This window comes from Nyctibius grandis, chromosome 6 (genome assembly GCF_013368605.1).
Source record: "Nyctibius grandis isolate bNycGra1 chromosome 6, bNycGra1.pri, whole genome shotgun sequence".
Classification (NCBI taxonomy): domain Eukaryota; kingdom Metazoa; phylum Chordata; class Aves; order Nyctibiiformes; family Nyctibiidae; genus Nyctibius; species Nyctibius grandis.
Genome location: NC_090663.1, coordinates 9312450 through 9325338, shown reverse-complemented (window position 1 = coordinate 9325338; position 12889 = coordinate 9312450). Strand labels below are relative to the sequence as shown.

The window sequence follows — 12889 nt, the reverse complement described above, 5'->3', positions numbered from 1 at the left end:
GTGCAAACCAGCAATTCATCCACGAAAGGAGCAGCATTATACACATCCCCTTCCTGTGCACCTCAATCTAAACATAAGAGTAGGGGATGGTTCAGAAGCAAGAGACCCACATGCACACATAGAGTCACAGATATATTTGGGCCCACACCAAAAAATAGATCTGGCAATGTAATTCCTATAACCTCAGCACTGGGCTTCCTATCCCTCCCACTACTTAGAAGTGACCTGATGGGATCCTTTTTCTTATTTCTACAATCCTTAAAATAAAGAGATTAAAATCATATCAAGCAGCTTGGGTTTTCTGTTTTAATTAATGGTGATCTGCAATCAAAGCAAGTACAATGAAAGACACCAGGCTTTGCAACAGGATGCAGCAGAGTGTCTGCAAGTAACAGTAAATTAGGATAAAACCAGTCTCCTTTGAAAGTACCTAATGCAGAAGCCTCCTGGTTAGTAGGAGCAGAGGCTGTTCTCCTAGTTGACTCTGAGTGCTAGAAAGGTTCAACAAAACGAAGCAGATAACACTGTTAAACTTTTCCAGGGTACCTTACACATCACCCACCCCAGCCGCAGCTCAGCTTCCTATGTGAGCCCCGTTGCAAAATAATTGCTCCCTGAGTGCAGCAATCACCTTAGGTCACACCTAACTACTGCCTCTTAGTTATTCCATGGGAATTTGCTGTCTGCAAGGAATAATCATGACAGGCTTCAAGGGTGGTCTCTCTCTGCAGTGCAACTGGGAACGGAGAGATTTGTGCATGGAATTCTGTGAAAGAGAAAAGTCACCCCCTCTAACAAAGGAAATAAATATCAGTACCTGATCTCTCTCTCGTCTTTGTGATGGTCTCTTTGAAATGGCCGCTGCAAACTGCTAACAGAACAAGTGCAGCATTTCTGAGCATGTGCACTGTCTCTTTTTAACCTTCTCTGAAAGAGGTTATTACTATGGGGAGATTTCTGCCATGGCAACAATGCAGAGCACTGCAGCACGCAGCACAGATTTAAAGAGGAACAGGCTGTGTCTCCCAGGTCTGGGGAAGGATGTTTCTGCTTTAACAAGTGAGTTCCAGCAGTGACTTACCTGCTCTGGGTAAGGTTTTTAAAGCCAGGCCATTTGATTCATCTCTCTTGAAGTCCGCTGAATGGTCTTCCTGAAGTCTGCTCAGCTGGATGTGGTGCCTGATTCAAGCAACTTGCTTCCCTAGTGCCTGAAAATAACCATGACAAATTACACCTGCTTTATGGGAAACCGGGAAAAACCATGGGATTGCACTCAGGAACTGCAGGACACGTTGCAGCTGAGACTTTGGTGAAGGCCAGGAATTGTTCAGCCCACAGTCTGCCACTGGAACGGAGTTGCAGGTGTCATAACCACCCATGCCTGCTTTCCGGGGCGTTTCTGTGATCCCAGTCTCAGGGCTGCCAGGAACAGCTGCAGGAGTGCAGACGCTTAAACTCTGAGTGGGAACTTGAGTCTGAACTCAGAGTAAACTTCATCCCCCTTTTCCAGCCTGCACCTCTGTTCCCCTTTCAATGCCCCAGAACAACACTGACGGCGCTGGTGCTGAACGCAATGCAATAACAGAGCGCAGATGATAAAAGTGCTTTTGTCAAAGCAAAGCTAAGTTCAGGGGTCACATTTCCCCCCAAAACACATTTCCCATCACAAATTAAACACTAGCAGTTCTTGTTGCAGAGAGAATGAGCACAGCTGAGGGCAGGCACAGCACTGAGAGGCATGCACAGAACTTCAAAGGGACCATGCTCTGTGTTTGCTTTTAGCTGGTTCAATAGGGACTCAATCTGAAATGCTTTCATGGTGAAAGCTGGGGGCACACGGTGTCCAGGAAGGTCAGGCACACAACCCTTTTCTTTTCACAAGCAGAAACTCCTTCTCAGAATTGTAACTAAATTGCTGGCTAACATTTTTCTTTTCAACATGCTGTCTAACCCGTCTCTCCTGTACAGCCCTAGGGGAATGACTTGCTCCCGTTAATTCAACTTTTTAAGTAAGATGCTGAAATTGCAGGTTGTTCACTGTGTAACTGTGATGCTATATGAAGTTACAGCATCCACGAGCAGAGTCAAGAAGGGATTAATTATACTGCTGCCATCCTTATACATCACAAAAACAGAAAGAAGGGGAAAATAATTTTTAGAGACTGTTCTTTTGGGCAAACAAGATTTAGCATTTCTTACAGGGGTAACCTTACAGGATTTGGTCTGATTAAGTATCTGCCTATACACAAACTTCAAATGCAGAACATTTTATTCATTATCATTCTCAGCCATCTAATCTCACACCTTGGCTTCTCTTCCTGATAAATAACATAGATATTCACATACACACACACACACACACATCATATACGTGCCTTTTCTTAACCTGTGCTCTTGATCATTCCCGGTAAATCTTACCCTGTTCTCCCACATCCTGTCCTTTTTCTATCACAACAGTAAAACCAGGCAGCCAGCCCTGGTAGCTTGAGTGTTATCACTGATTCATTCTTCTAGATGCATGCAATGGGCTTCTGACTCCACTAAATACAATTTAAAAAATCTGTTTCTGCCATTCTCAGCTGCCAAATTCCTTGCTCTAAGCACCTCATGCCAGTTACCGTGACCTCCCTTCTTTAGCCTTGTCCTAAATCTACTTGTCCTGCAAGGAACAACTTCCTTTCCAGAGTTTTAACCACATGTGCTGGTTTTGGCTGGGATAGAGTTAATTTTCTTCGTAGTAGCTTGTATGAGGCTGTGTTTTGGATTTGTGCTGGAAACAGTGTTGATGATAGCACAGGGATGTTCTCATTACAGCTGAGCAGTGCTTACACAGTCAAGGCCTTTTCTGTTCCTCACACCACCCCACCAGCGAGGAGGCTGGGGGTGCACAAGGATTTGGGAGGAGACACAGCTGGGACAGCTGACCCCAACTGACCAAAGAAACTTCTTCACCGAAGCTAACATTTTCTCAACTGGAAAATATCGGTTCACCAAGGAGGAGACTTTCCACAGAGGAGGTAGATACCCCATTTTAGGATATTTTTGTTTGAAAATTGTTTTGAAAAAAATTATTTTGACAATTTTCAAATTGATAATTTCTGACTTTCTGCTTCAAAATTATTTCTTTTTTAAACCTAAGCTTAACAGAGTAAAAATACACTTCATACTCAGTTCATGGAACTGAAGAGCGGGAGCAGCTGTTATCTTAAGGGTATTGGGGCGCATCCCCACCAGAACATTACAACCCCTACAAAATATTTCCTACTCTTATTTCCCTCATGCACGAAGTGTGGCTGGTACAGATGCTAGGCCCAGGGCACCCCAAAACTGGAAGTACAGACCAGAGCTAGGACTACACAGCACCTGCACAACAGCCCTCAGTGGTGATTTCACTGGTGTGCCCAAAGTTGCACTGGTGGTCATGCGGCACCTTGGGCTGAGCGTGGAAAGGGACATTTATGTGAAAGCTGGAACGTCCTACCCCCCCAGCTGCCCGGAGGGATCATTCATGAGGCAAGCAGAGAGAATTTAGTTTCTTTTTATAATGAAGTCAAACACAATGGACTTTTTTTCAAGATCCCCACGAGCTAAAAAGCATCAAAGCACTGTTTCTGAGATTTCAATTTTTCATCTTGATAGCACATGTTTTGATACTATAAATATTTCTGTGGGATTGGGCTCCAGGCTTTATCTCTAAGCTTCTTCACTGCTTGGTCTCTCCTTGGCTCTTAAATCTAATACTCTGTCACAGCAGAAAACTTTCTTTCCTCACTAAAGATAACAGATTCTGTCACTTCTCCTGCAGACACTTTTATGCTTTCTCACAGCCTGCCCTCTAAATCACGGTAGAAATCTCCCCACAAGGTACCATCTTGTCTTCGATCAAATCCTCTTTTAAGCTTTTACCTCTGCCACAAATCCTACAAAGCGCTGCTGCCTGGCAGAACCTGGGGAGGAAGCTGGCTGTGACTGCTGATGGTATGCAAATGTGCTCGTTATACCAATATCCCGCTGCCTCACACCTCTCGCTGAGTCCCCCCCTTGTCATTCCGCCTTAATCCCAGGCTGCGACAGCTAGAGGACAGGGGCTGTGTTTGCACTTGTTGGCGCAGCACCGCCAAGGCTGGAGTGTTGATTGAGGCCTTCAGGCATATGAGATGAATAATAATGTCAAACTACCAAAAGCTGATTGCATTGTCCCACACTCTGATATATGAGCTATTCATAGAGCAAGCCTCTTATTCTTTTCCTTCCAGTTTAAAGCTCTTGGGAAGTGTCAGAGTGACCAGATTAAGAAATGAAGCCTTCCTTTGTTCCCCGAACAGGTCTCACATATCCTGGTAGCAGCAAATAATTGAAATTGTTCCTCCTTCCATTTTCCCCACCAGTAATTTTAGGAATAATTTCCTTGTCAGTAACTCCGATTCCTGCAGTCCCTATCTGTCAGAGTATGGCTCATCTGAAATCATTCTAGGTCCCAGAAGTCTTGAGTTTCAGTGCAACACTAAGGCTGGGCTCATGTCCAAGTCTGAAGTTTCCACACAGCTCTTAGGGAGACCTGCACTGTCAGAACTACTTACTGCTTTTTGGATGAAATGCTAAACTGAGAACAAATCTTTCAGCATCTCTCTGGGAGTTGAGAAGCATTTAAAAATCCCATGGCAATATTGAGGAACGGTTAGCATTAGCTGAGCTATCCTTGGCTTGCACTGTCCCTATCCACCCTCCTGCACACACATCTTTGGGGACATAGCTCTGTTCCAAGCTGTGCTTGAGCTATTTCTAGGTACATAATAGTTGCAACTTTAACTAGTTTGCTAAGTCCACAGGGATGTCTTGGGTACTTTGCAGCAACTACACAAATATGCACGCGTATGAATGGGCTTTGAACTGGAGGGGAACAAACTACTATCTATCTTTACAAAGTTCCCCTTCTAGAACCAGACTTCAGAGTCCAGGGGCTTCTTCTAACATGAGTGGCCTAAAAAAAGAGCAGATCTCTTAGTGGAGGAGCAGTGCGCCAGTAGCCAGTTTCCTTGCAAAGGCTGCCTTGAAAAGTAGCAACGGACGAAACTAAAGGAAATGAGACTGCTAAAATTGGAAGTTTATCAATGACCCTTTTTTCCCCAAAAGATGTTTATTATTTGAAGTCTGCATAAGGACCCTCAGACTTCAGAATCCAGAAGAGCCGTAGTCAGGCTCCATTCCCTGCTCTAGGAATCACCTGATTTCCAGTTACATGAGAGTGATCCGGGATTACTTTTGTGACAACAATACTTGGATCATTGATAATCAATAATTCTGACAATAATATCTCTGTGATTTAATGGCTTAAAGATGGATGTACCTTCATACGTCTATGTTTGAAAACACCATCTTTCACCTGAGTTCACTTCTACAAGATATTTGCAAGCTGACAGATGAGGCTTCTCCTTTTACAATTTTTTTCTCCTTTCTACAATGACAATGCTACAAATTGCAAGCTGGTTAGTGCAGTACCATCCTGATGTGGCACTAACTGTGACTGCACAGTTTCCAGCTAAGAGCTTACTCATGTCTGCCTTCAAAATGCCCTGTGAATGAATTCCTCATTTGTGATCCAGCGATGTTTTTAGACACTAGCCTGTGACAAATGAGCAATTAATGTTCCTTAAGTATCAGTATAGTGGTCACAATCTTGGCTGAGATGCTAGAAAACAGACCAGAACCACCCCTGCTAAAACTGTGGCTAGTTACAGCATAAGTGACTGAGTCAAGAATCAGTGATCAGAGCAAGGACAGACTCCCATCCTCAGGAGGTCTAGAACTCAATCTAGGCAGGGATCAAGTTCTAACATACACTCATTAACAGATTACACTCCCCGAGTCCTCAGGCTCACCTGGTTATCATTCTAGAAGGGAGACACAGTGACCACCAGGGCAGAATGGGTTATTTGTTCCTTGAAGAACTTTTTCTAACTATTGGCCAAAAAAATGTGGGTCTACAACCCTCAAAACAACAGATTGGATTCTTCTTCTGCTAAAGAAAAAACCATGAAGAATCCTATGTTAGTCTTCTCATTTACTGAGTTACAGTTAGTAGTAGCAACTACTGACAACCTGTGTTAGCACCCCCAACGCCAAACGTGCTATCCAAATGCACTGCAGGGCACCTCCCACACTGGAGGCGATTGCCTTCCTAAGCTCTGACATCCAGGTTTGGTTTCTAAGCAATGCATTCTTTCATTTCTAGCATCCTGGGAAGTATCTGTGCTTTCTTCCACACTTGTCCTCCTGGTTATGTTATTGGCTTTCACTGCACACTGTTGTAAATCATGTGAATGTATGCAGAAAGACAGCATCTAGGGTCTAGTTAGCACAAGATCCCCATCCAGTTTTAAGCGGCCAAATCCATGGCAGCTCTGCTTTAAGACTGTTCATTCACTGTCCACTTCCAACACCTGTTAGAATATGCAAGGCAGTAAGTATCTCATGCTCCCGCAACATTAAACTCATCTTACAAAACACAATGGTAGTTCTGCAGCTCTGAGACTATGCAGAATGCACTTTAAGAGAGCTGAGAACAAATCAGTCTTGTTGAGGGTATTTGTCTGCACAAGTAGCTTCAGAAGAAATATGGTGAATCCAGAGTCTGGCCAGAATTAGAAAATGCTGCAAAATTTTCCTCTCAATAAAAGCCTTTCAAAAACCAGCAGCCTCCCAGGAGGTTGAAATGCTGAAATGCTCCACTGAAATGCCTCTTTTTCTCCTGAACTCTTTCTAATCTTCACATCTACACACTTAAAAAGCAATAAAAATCCCTACCATGGCCAAAAAAAAGTGTATTCTAAGGGGATGAGGATGTAGAAGGGAAACAAATATGCCATGATGATAGGTGTACTGCAAAACTCTAAAACAGACAGATATATGTTATTTTACAGTCATGCTGGATGGGGCTTTGAGCAACCTGATCTAGGGAGAGATGTCCCTGCCCATGGCAGTGGGTTGGACTAGATAATCTTTAAAGGTCCCTTCCAACCCAAACCATCCTGTGATTCTATGACTAACAGATGGCAGAAAATCTTAGAAAACTGAAAAGTCAGGAAAAGGAATATTTTCCTCTTATGGACAAAAAATAATACGCTGCCCATCCATACAAAGAAAACTCTTTGTACCCCCATCCCTTTCCATGGAAGAGCAAAGATTCATTTATAACTCATTTACCATTACAAGAAGGAGATATTGATAAATCTAATTTTGTCAAGTAGGCTGAAGGACATGCGGAGAGCAGCCCCACATACAGATCAGATTGAAGGGAGATTTCCTTTTGTGGAGAAAAGAGCAAGCATGGTCATGCAGGATGCAGGTAAAAGTGGGGAGCTGAAGTTAACTTAGCTGCAAAGCAAAAGTGGTATGAGATAAGAAAGTAGGTTGGGTAGGGGAGAGAAAAGAAGGGCTAGTTTAGCTGAAAAAGTTGAGGAAACATCCATTTTCTTAAATCTTTCAAGTCCTCAGACAGGACAGGTATAATTGTGATGGACAAGAATGCTTTATATTTGGAGGTGAACAACAAATAATTTTTTTCTAGACCCTCTCAAAAATGTCCATAGTTATATACAGCACTCTGAGGAAGAAACAGATATCCTGACTTTGAAGGCGTAGAACTGATCCATGAACTACAGTGTGTTGCTCAAGGGATGTAGACATCAGGGTGACACATCATAAGGAATGGGATGTCATCATGCAACTTCGTTGTGTGGCGTACTCTCTAGATATGTCCCATTACCATGACTACTGTGGATTACTGTTTTTAGAAATGTAAACCTCAGCAAATCAAGAAAAACAGGATTTTCACTGTTATGCTGGAACCCAGAACTGTCAGAAAGCCATAAGCATGTCTGCCTGATAGGTGAATCTGCCTGCCAAAACAGCACTTAGAAAGCTCAGCGCTGCCTGAGTGGGAGTTGGGCAGGTGCTTATACAATTTTAATAGCTTGAAACAGTGCTTATGTTTAAAAGCAGGAGCAGGTTATTTACAGTGCAGCCAAATTTTCAAGGTGAGGAGGAAGCGAAATCACAGAAGATATTTTACTGGGTGCTTAGAGACATGCACAGGACAGTATGGCAGCTGAGAGAAAAGGGAAGAGGTGTCTCAACTAAGCTCTTCCCTTTCTTACTTTGCCTCTGCTCCTTTCATATACTCTTGTCTCTTATACAACTTCTGCTGTAATTATTCATTTGCTCTATCTCTGTCTCTTAGTTCTTTGCCCCCCATTTGACATCCTTTGTTCTCTCAGCCCTTGGTATTCTTCTGCAATCTGATGCTCAGACGCAGTGTGTGAGCGCTGACCCCTGTTTTGGGCCCTCAGCTGTCTAAGTGCAGTTTAGTGACCCTCCAGAGAAATTGCTTGTGCACCTCTCCACTGCCTCATCCCTCTGCCAAAATGCTATTGTTCTCTAGAAAAATGGCTGGAGCAAACACATGTTACTGTCTAATCTAATCTGACCCTGGATCACTGTAGGGCAATGGGTTCACATCTAGGGCATGTGGTTGTCATATGGGGAGACTTTTTAATAGGCAATTTGAAGTAAGTATTTTTCAAGATTAAAATAAATACATTCTAGTGGATTTATGTCAACTTTACAATATAGTTGAGGCAAAAAAAGGTTTTCAAGCAACATTAGATGAAGTATCCTTTTGACAAAGAGGTACAAGGGCTCTCTACGGTGTTTGAAAAAGCATGCACTATGCATGACAAACAAACGTGGCTACAGCATACTGGGTTGTTAAAGCTGAATTACAATTGTTATTATGATCCTCACTTAACCTCTTCGATTGCTAATTTTTTCATACACTGTCCCGGAAGAGAAGTTAATTTAGGGAAAGCACTTAAACAGAATTGATGCAGTGGTATGAGAACAAAACAAGCCTACCATTCCTCATTGGTTTCAGTGAGTTTTTTGAGCCTGAAACACTCCCACTTGGCTCAGCTGTTTTTGTATTTAAACTTGAATGGTTTTGAGTCAAAAACAAAGAACATCTGTTCGGCAATTTTAAAGCTAGAAGTATTTAACGTTTTTCCCTTGATGTGCACGATCTGATTCACTGCCCTGTTGTATTGATGTTACTGGAGGGGCTTTGTGCATGATTTAGAAGACAGATCACCAATGCACAACATCCAAGATGGCAAGTGGGCAGAGGGCATGCTGTTGGGCTGGTGCAGGGCCAGAAGCCACAGCTCGTTTAAAGAGGCATTTGTGAGTGGCAGTAGCTGTCAGCTCCTGGTTCAAATTGAGTTCCAAGCTCAGCAAGAGCTGCTGCCTTCCAGAGAGGCAGGAACCTCCCGTTAGCCAACCAGCTGCAGGACCTTGTTTCCTGGAGAGGCAGGATCGCCTGGTTCCAGCTAGGTTTCTGCAGGCATACATACCCTCTTTTTGAGGAAAGAAATATGAAGCACTTCCAGACCAACAGTATACCCCTCTTTATCGTGAACCTCAGGAGTGTCTCTCCTCATTATTATCACTTAGACCTGCAAAGCTGCTTTTCTGCTCCAGGCTTCCTGGAAAAAAAAAAGCATACGCATATTCTGAAATTTAAAAACTCTGAAAAAGAGGAAAATATTTGCTGGTTAACTATCAATTATTTTATTAGTTGGACTGTTTCTACTTAGTCAAGTATTTTATTTATGGGAGAAAGTGTCAGATGTATTTTTTTTAAAGGCTGTAATTAAGCACAGTCAGGAGTCATTAGATTATTCAAAAAGCCCACTGCTTCCTATTAACTAATAGCAACCACCAAAATAAGGTGTTTGGTATTTTTTTTATGGACTATACCTAGCTCTAAGTGTAAAAGTATCTTCGAGGGCAAAGGCACACACTATACTTAGAGATCCCACCTTCATGCTATAAAACGCTGTACTTGGCAATTAGTTCCTACCAAGCTGGAGCTGAAAATTGCCTCTTTCCAAACATTGAAATTAATAGATGATTAAACTGTCACCTTTTGCATAAAAATGGTCTTTGAAGATTGATTATGCCATGAGTCACCTTTTATCTCTAGATCAGCCTTTTAAATCTGACGCAGGTTGCGGGTTTTTGCTCACACTTTTTTTCTACGTGGGAAAGAGACTGGATATTGTAGTGTGGGATGTTTCTGAATCAGTGAATTCTGGCTTTTCTATCTTCTAACCAGTGTTAAACTGCAAATGTCATTGGAGAAAAAGAGGAGGGTGTAAAGGTAGCAGAAATTGTAACTGTCCAGAATAAAGAAAATACAGCCTTAAGACCCCATCTTCATCTGAGACAGACAAATGTTAAAAAATACCTTTGTTGCACCAGCAAAAAAAAAAGCCATAAGAAAATGTTTGGGCGCTGTTCATGTCATACCATACTATGTTGGCATTTCCATTTGACACGCAGACTTGTCAGTTTTGAGCGTAGCTGTGAACTACAGATGCTTTTAAAATAAGGAATAGAGCAAAATAGATTCCCATTCAAAATAGAACCTGTGCTGAATGTCTATTCCAGGCCTAAAAAGCTCTGAGATTTATGAGTCATACAGACAATTTTCCAGCTGCACTAACACTGAGGGAGGGAGAGAACACACTGAGGTGCTCTCTGTCCTTTATCTTTCAGGCTGGTTTTGAAATCTCCAAACAGAAATATTTCCTCTGTTTCTAGAGACCAGCTGTTCAACAAGAGGTGGGAAATGGAGGGAGCAACAGACAAGCAGCTTTGAAATCTGCTCATATTGGCACGGCTGAATTGTATTAACTCATTCCTTGGCTGACAGCATGTAAAATATAAGACAATTCACAGAGGATTTTCCCACCTGTGCATTTCTAAGTACCTAGAAGAAAATTAGTTATGGTCCCTTTTTACTGTTTCTGCAACACTAGACATTAAACCAAGTGTGACTGGCAAGGGGCATCCTTCATTCTGAGTAACAGGCTTGCAGTGGCTGAGGCTCACCATGTGTGCCACCTTTTGTTGGTTATCATCTCCAGGAGCCAATGCTGACATTGTGGAAAGGTGACTGAACTGAGGACAGATTAAACAAGAAGGCAAGTTGCAGGCACTGACAGGCCAGGAGCAGCCACTCACACAATGGAGAGCAACAGAAATACTGCACAGCAAACCACCCACCCGGTGCAGTGCTGCTGAGGAGCATCTTGATACAACCACCACATCAAAATCCTCCAGCCTCCCTGAAAGGTACCTCTACTTATGACAGTCCCAGACTAAAGCCTGGAAATTCTCCTCCATATGTGCTTTTACGTGGCCTCATTGCTATGTATATTTTAGTACTTTGCGTTCATGTGCTGGGCTAACATCATGTAAAATTTTCATATAAGCATTGTTGTTCTTCTTCTACTCTTATGAGGGAGAATGTGATGTTTGGGGAGCTTTTTTAGTTAAGTGTATGATGCTTCTGTGTCAGAGATAGCAGGCCAAAAACTTGCTCTTCCATTTGGAGGGATGACTAGTAATTTAAGATGATCCTTAATATCTAGAAGAGCTGTGTTCAGTCTGTGAGCTACTCCCCAAAAGTGCATCGACACTGGCAGTTATGACTGAGGTGAAGGATCAGCCACCTAAGCGACCTTCCCTGCATCTGTATGTTGCTTGTCAGCACCAGCTTCCACATCATTCTCCTTAATCCTCCATCGAGCCCTGTCTACAAATTGTCCTTCTCCATTAAGTCTGATCTCTACTTATGGACAGCAAAGACAGAAGGTATAGTGCCATGTGGGATTGCTGCTCCCACTACCCACACTTGCAAGCTGCAGCACCCCCATGAACAAAGTATATCATGTAACTTCAGAAAAGCTTCTGGACTCAGACTGGATGGCTGCTGAGGCTTGTAGTTAGGGCATTTCTATATAGGCAGCTACTGAGTTGGGGCATGAAAGTGACCCTAAAGTTTTCTGCAATTATCAGACATATGATTATACTTTCTGTGCATCTGTTCTCCAGCTGGTAAATGGAGTTCTCATCTCTCTCAAGTTGAAAGGCTTTATTTACCCTTGTGGTAAAAAGCTTCATAGTGCCTCAGGAACAGTACTGTTAACTCCAGCCAACATCCCAGAGCAGCGTCATTTACAGTTCCCAAGCCAGGCCACGGAGCAGCTAGGAAATCATGACTGAGACCCTGAGTTTGAGTATGGGAAGCCAGTGCAGAGAGCAGGAATCAGTTTGATATGCATGTGGGTGTTTTGAGATGCTAAGGACACACACTGCAGTGTTCTGTAGCAGTCATGTTTCCTGAGGACTTGTGGCATCATGCCAAGTATACAGTACCCCTGCAGATCTGAGACAGGTTATGTTTCAGAATGCTTTCCTCCGCCTCCAGATCTCCTTACCAGCCAAAATGGGAAATGGGTGTCTCTGGGCATCTTTCCAGAAGCCTCTGAACTGATGCACTCATGCAACAAAACTCAACTGGTACATTCATGTCCTTTTCACATTGGTACTTGCACTGCATAAAGTATTTGCCCTACCTTTGCTGCTCCTTTGGATGTCCACTGGCCTTTTGTCTATTTACCAAAGCAGGAAGTACCTAAGTAGGAACAAAACTGAATTAAAGTCTGACAGATCAAGAGTATCTGCCAGATACTATTGGCTCAAGCTTCTTAGCAATCATTACTGTTAATAAAAGTGTTAAGCTCTATAGGTAGGTGTCCCCTCTGAAGTTACACCACTGAGCTGAAATTTAACCCTTCTTCACATTTCCTAAAGTCAATCAGGCTGCCACTGAAAAAATGGAATAAAATCACCAGCTCTTGATCTATTCCTGTTTCTATTTAAAGGTGATAAACAGTTGATTTCACATAAGATCTCATCAGCATTCCTTAGTCAGCATGACTGTTCTGGACTTCCTGGCATTCCGACAAACTGAGCAAGTAAGGTT

The 12889-nt window shown here is 42.8% G+C and overlaps 1 protein-coding gene across 1 annotated transcript in view; it reads right to left on the bottom strand.

Annotated features, from left to right (window-relative positions):
* LOC137665347 (NELL2-interacting cell ontogeny regulator 1-like) overlaps nt 1-12889 on the bottom strand; it is a 29097-nt gene that overhangs the window by 8873 nt on the left and 7335 nt on the right. Inside the window, exon 2 of the mRNA XM_068404241.1 lies at nt 1082-1208. The gene's annotated coding sequence lies outside the window, so the exon portion shown is untranslated. The remainder of the gene's footprint in view (nt 1-1081; nt 1209-12889) is intronic.